Genomic DNA, 6512 nt, shown 5'->3' with positions numbered 1-6512 from the left:
AAAAGGACACTCATCCTAACACTTATGCAAATTGATGACTTAGATGTGCAACACATGAAGAAACGTTTTTCTTCAATCAATGAAGAATAACACTCTAAGTGTGAAGAAATTAACGAAGAATTTGATTTTCATAACCCTACGACAATTGTACGCTGTGTCTGAAATCATCATTCTTATACGGTGGGTCACGCCACCACAAAATGTTGAAAATCTTCAATTTGAGTTTTTACTCAGTTCTTTGAAATTCCTCAGTTGTTTTTCAACTTGCATTGTCTTCACCTTGTCCGTCGTTTTTCTTCATTGGCTATATAAATAAATAAATATATATATATATATATATATATATATAAGTTTATGTCCTCTACAGCATTCACTTATAGCTATTTCTTCGTATTGCCTTTTCTGCTATGTGAATATGATCGGACCCTTCCCCCTCTATGCTATACTCAACCCAATCTATTCACAAATTCTTCATGTGCATTCTATTTGAAACTCGTTCAAAATCTTCACTCTGTCCTTGTCAGCTGAAGAATTTGCGAACAGAACTTTTAACTTATCCTATCTAAATTTTCGGCTTTGCCGCTCAAATGGTTCCACATCCCACGACAACACTTATCTATTCACCCACGATCTCACACGATCTCCATTTCTCAGTACGTGGGTGACACATGTCAAGCGAATGAGAAGGGTCAGGGGCACGTTCGTCCAATTTCTTCGGGCGAACAGTTTTTTCACCATGGCTATAAATACCCCTTCCCTTCCTCACTTCACTGTTACTCCGCTCGTTCTCACTCCAGCTCGAGATTCTCAAACCCTAGTGCCGCCGCTACTTCATCATCGCCGGTGAGGAAGAGCTTCACTGCCTCGACCTCGTCGCCATCGTACTCGCGCCGGCTGCGGATTTCTTCACTCCGCCACTGCCATAGCTGTCTTCCTCTGCCAAGTTAGGGCATGGAAGATCTGAACCAATGAACTTCACATCTACACCTCTCAGTTCGTCGTGTCCTTCGTCCAGGGTAATTAAAAGTTAATTTTACTACCCTCCTTGATTCGACAAATTTCTACAAAATCTTCAAAGGTGTTTATTCTTCAAATTCGTCACACACTGAACACCTCACATGTCATCTGTTCTTGATTCAATTCTCTAAGCTATATTTTTCTTCAGGATTCCTCAATTGTGTGGATTTTCGATCTATACAACTCTGGAACCTAAGACAAAGAATGCTTAGTGAAATTCTTCAAGACTCGTCTGGTCAAATTCCTCACACTTGTTCTTTTTGAAAAACCTCTGAGAACGCATATGACCTCTCCATATTCCTCGCAACTATGCTATGTTCATAGGTACTCATGCCAGCTGCTGAATCACTAGGTTCTCATCAACTTAACTCATTTGCAGCATTCCTCGAAGAAAAGTTGCATACATCTTCAGAGAATTCCATTGTTCAAATTCCTCATCTGAAGAAAATGGTTGATGGAAAGAAGCCACAAAAAGGAGGAAAGAGGCATGAGGTTAACACAGCGTTTGAAATCCCTGATGATATTTATGCTAGGTACTGCACACCCCCTGAGGAGGACAAAAATCAGCGCAAGGTGCGCATTCAAAAGATTGAGAGGAGATGGGCAAGAGAGTGGAGGGAGTACAGGTATGTTACTCCCAAGTACATGAAGAAATTCGCTCTCAGTTCTCCATGCCCAAGACCTCCATTGGCACCTGGCAAAGAAGCAGATCCCACCAGCCTCAAGCGCGGTGAGGATTATCCTGATGAATGGGCCAAGCATCGGGCCAAGCTAGCCAAAGTAGCTAAGGAAGCAGTGAGGAAATTTAATGAAGATTTTGCTGCTGCCACTGCTGAGGCCTCTGCAAGCAAGCCAAAGAAGGCCATGCCAAAGAAGCCTGTTCAGAAGCCAAGTGCTTCACCCTCAATGCCCTCACGGCCAGACTCTGCAAAGCCCTCACGGCCAACTCCTCATGCTGCTCCCAAGTCCCCAGCTCCTCCGCCAAAGTCCTCGGCTGCTCCGACCAAATCCCCAACACCTGCGCATCTCGCCACGTGCCAAAGGACGACAGGCATCTCTATTGCCTCAGGAGCTTCTGCTAGTTCCTCAGCTGCACCAAATTCCTCAACAGGCCCCTCTCTGCTGAAGAAAAAGGCCACTGCTAGACGAGGTTCTCGCCCAAGTCCTCACAAGAGGCAAGTCGCCTTCCAAGTGTCGTCCGATGAAGATGAGGCTGATGATGATGAACTTGCATAAATCATCAGAGATAGGCAAGTCAGGGCTGCTAGAGCCAAGGGCACAAGTGTGTCTCTGCTTTTGGATCCAAAGTTGATCCTTGAGTACATTGATCTATGGCACAAGGACCCCAATACTCCTATGCCTGATTTCAAGTTGACTCCTAGCCAAAGTCATATGCTGACTCACTTCATTCAGGAAGAAAAATGGAAGTTTGAGAAGGCCAGGCAGATCAAGAAAGCGCAGTACAAGAAGGAGCGCTTCCTAAAGAAGAACATTGTCTCTATGACAACTGAAGAACTTGTCACAATTCAATCAGAGATCAAAAAACTCAATGATGAATTTGACTCATACCGTGCTGACTGGCTTGGAGCCAAAGTCAGGTTTGTGAAATTGACTAAAAAGTTCACTTCCACTGTTGCAGCCCCAACGCAACAAGAAATTCCTCAGGCTGAAGCATCTGCTCAGCCTACTGAAGAAAATGCCAGCACCGCTGATGACACTCAGGCTGCTGAAGAAAATGCTAATTCCAGGGCTGATGACTGCATTCCAGCCGCTGAAGAAACTGCCAAGACAACCACTAGTGTTGCGCCTGAAGAAAGTGAAGACGTCAGGGCAACTGCATCAGTTGCGCCTGAAGAAATTCAACCAAATTCCTCTGCTCCTCCTGCGCCTACACCAACTTTGATCCTTCCATCTGCATCAGATGTGAAGAAGACCAAGGCTGCAGAGCATGCAACAGTGAAGAAAAAGAAGGCATCAACTTCATCGGATTCTTCAGCCCCGAAGAAGATGAAGTCATTGACTAGCTCATTTGACAACCCAATTGATGTTGTTCCTATCTCAACCATGCCATCAAAGGACCTTGTTCCTTTTGATGAAGACTATGTGATTCCAAGTGAATCCGATGAAGAGAATCCTTCTGCTGCTTCGTCAGAGCAGTTGGATGAAGAACTTGAAGTGGATGAAAACCCTTCAACCCCAATTATCTCATCGCCCATGCCTTAGTTCACTGCTGAAGAGGCCGGTGTTGAAGAAATGGATGAAGAAGTCGATCTGGACATTGGATGCACCACGCCAGTGCTGAATGATGACTTTTGGGAAAGTCAGCACCTCAATTCTCCTTTGTTCACTCCTCTGCAACAAATTCATCAGTCCCCAGTGAATACTGAAGTACAAATGGGATCTGATGAACCTCGTGCAACTCCGTCCATCCATGAAGAAATTCTAGCCACTAGTGCTGATGAAAATGTAAATGAGGAATTGAAGTCCCAGGCTGCCACTGAAGAAGTACCTGAAATTTCTCAGCCGGTGGAACCTGAGATCGAGATCCTTGAGGTTGTGATGCAATTGACTGACACTCCTCACCCCAAACCAAAGGATCCCTTCTCGAAGAAGCAAAAATTCAAGGTGGATGACTTCTTTGGTGAGCATGTATTCTTCACTGACTACAATCCTTATGACTATGCTCATCTTAGGAGGAAGCGCTTCTGGACTGCCAGCCAGGCCAGTTTCTATTCTTCACTACTCTTCAACAAGGACAAAATCTTCTACCATGAGCATATTCCTCATGTGGACATGGAATCATTGCCTTGTTTCTCTCCTGTGCTCAGTGTGCTTCATGACACGGGCCTCCTCAACTTTTGCTCTGACATTGTTGATTGGAATGAAGAGCTCATTCTTCAGTTCTATGCGACACTGCACATCACCGGTGATCCTGAAGACATCAACACATGGGTCTTGGACTAGATGACGGATAATACTCATTATAAGGCACCGGCCTCTGAATTGCTTCACGCCCTGCCCATCAGTCCACCTAGTGAAGGAGCTTGCTGCCTGTACCAAGTACCTGAACTCACTGCTCATTACATGCAAGTGTTAATGAAGCCTCTGAAGCCCGCTCAAGTCCCAAGGACCAAATTCCTCGTAAAGGATTTACTCTATGTGCCCAGAACAGTCTATCACATTCTAACAAGGACAATGAGTCCCATCAAAGGCCATGACTCATCTGATGAGGAAATAGTTGGCATCATGAAGAATCTGCTATTCAACATCATTCATAGCATTCCTATCAATTATTATGATTTCTTGATGAGGACTTTGGCCAATGTTGCTCTCTCTCCGTTTGAGTTGAAGCCTTATGCTCCTTGGATTATGAGATTCCTCAGAATAAGGTCTTCACTCAACTACAAGGCTGATTTTTAGAATCACCTCAGCTACATGCCCCCAATTGAAGTCCTCAAGCAGACTTATACCTCCACCGATGAAAAGGGCAAGGCACCTTTGGTCATTGATGAAGGCATTCGTCCATTGGATGGTCAGTTTCGCAAAGCTGCATCTCACTCCACCAATGATGACTATGCCACTCATGATTCTGCTGCCAATGCACCCAAGTCTACTCCTCAAGCCACAGCTACATGTGTGATGACTGACCGTGAGTTGCTTCTTAATCTTCATGAAAGTGCATTATATCGACTAGAGGGGGGTGAATAGGCGATTTTTATGAATTCTTCACTGAGGAATTTGCACATGAGGAAATTCCTTAGCGAAGAACCACTAGCAGCGGAATAAGTACTCAAAAGTAAACATAACAGAACACAAGCATAGTCATCATGATGAAATGAAGACAGGCACAGAGTACAAAAAGCGTAAGCACAGGATAACATAGGATGAAGACAAACAGACTGAAGAAAATTGAACTGAGGAAATTGAGAAAGTTTTCAGTCAAAGTCTTCAAACACAGATATGAACAAGAACTCAACACAGTTATGAGGAAATGAAAGAGTTGAGGAAATAGAACCAGTGAGCTTGGTGAAGACAATGATTTGGTAGACCAGTTCCAACTGTTGTCTCAGTTGTACGTCTGGTTGGAGCGGCTAGGTCACACAGTCCTCACCATAATCTCCTTGAGCTAAGGTCACACAGACCTCACCCAATCACTTGTGGTAAGTCTTTAGGTGACTCCCGAACCTTCACAAACTTGGTCACTCGGTGATCCACAATTCCTCTTAGATGCTCTAGACCTTGGCGCCTAACCGTCTGGAAGAAGCATAGTCTTCAAAGGTAACAACCATCGGATCCATGCAGGATCAATCTCTTCAGTGATTCTCAATCACTTGGGGTTTGTAGGTGTTCGGGTTTGGGTTTTCCTCACTTGATGATTTTCGCTCAAAGTCCTCGGAGGATGGGATGCTCTCAAATGACAAGTGTCAGTTTCTCTTGGAGGAGCCAACCAGCTAGTGGTTGTAGGGGGCGGCTATTTATAGCCTAGGGAGCATCCCGACATGATAAGACATAAATGCCCTTCGATGATATGATCGTTAGGTGGGTAGATATTTTGGGACAGCTGGCACATAGCACAACAACGGTCAGAAATTTGAGTATCAAATTTGTCAGGGCTATCATGTTCCTCACTGTGTAGGCAATACGCACTGGCGAATTCCTAACTCCTCAGTCAGAACAAATTCCTCAGAGACTAGAAGAACTTCGTCTCTGTCACTGAAGAATATGACTGAACTGTATGAGATTTCCAATGGCTTCACTCGAAGGGATTGGTAGGTGTAGGATTTTGAGTTGAGCATCACATGGAAATTTTTCCTTATATTTCCTCGACCCCCTTTAACAGTATGGTGTTTCCTATGACTCAAGAAAGAGAAAATGAAACTACGAAAACAAAAGTCTTCACGCTTCATGTTCCTCGAATGAATACCAAGTCTTCAGGATTGCACCAATTTCTTCACTTACAAAGTCTTCAGAAATCCAAAGTCTTCAGTCAAAGAACTTCATTTTTAGGGGTCGACTTTCTCTGTAAATATCAAACTCCTCATAGACTTATAGACCTGTGTACACTCAAAAACACATTAGTCCCGTAACCTATAAGTCTTCAATACACCAAAATCACTAAGGGGCACTAGATGCACTTACAATCTCCCCCTTTTTGGTGATTGATAACAATATAGGTTAAGTTTTCAACGGGGATAAACATATGAAGTGTAAATACTGATATTGAGGAATTTGATTGCAAGATATAGAAGAACTCCCCCTGAAGATGTGCATGGTGAGGAATTTGCTTTTGAAGCGTTGCACACTTGAAGAGTAGAATTATGGAGATCTCCCCCTATATCTTGTAATTCATACACGCATTTGACATATCATAATGAAGAATTTGAAAAGCATGATGAAATATGGTGACTGATGTAATTCAACACGTGTGCATTAACATATATGAGGAATAAGCATGCAGGAAAAACATATCAAAAGTATGAGAGCACCATCGGGTT

This window comes from Triticum aestivum, chromosome 6A (genome assembly GCF_018294505.1).
Source record: "Triticum aestivum cultivar Chinese Spring chromosome 6A, IWGSC CS RefSeq v2.1, whole genome shotgun sequence".
Lineage (NCBI taxonomy): Eukaryota > Viridiplantae > Streptophyta > Magnoliopsida > Poales > Poaceae > Triticum > Triticum aestivum.
The sequence above is the reverse complement of the archived record's forward strand: the minus strand, read 5'-3'. Positions refer to the sequence as shown.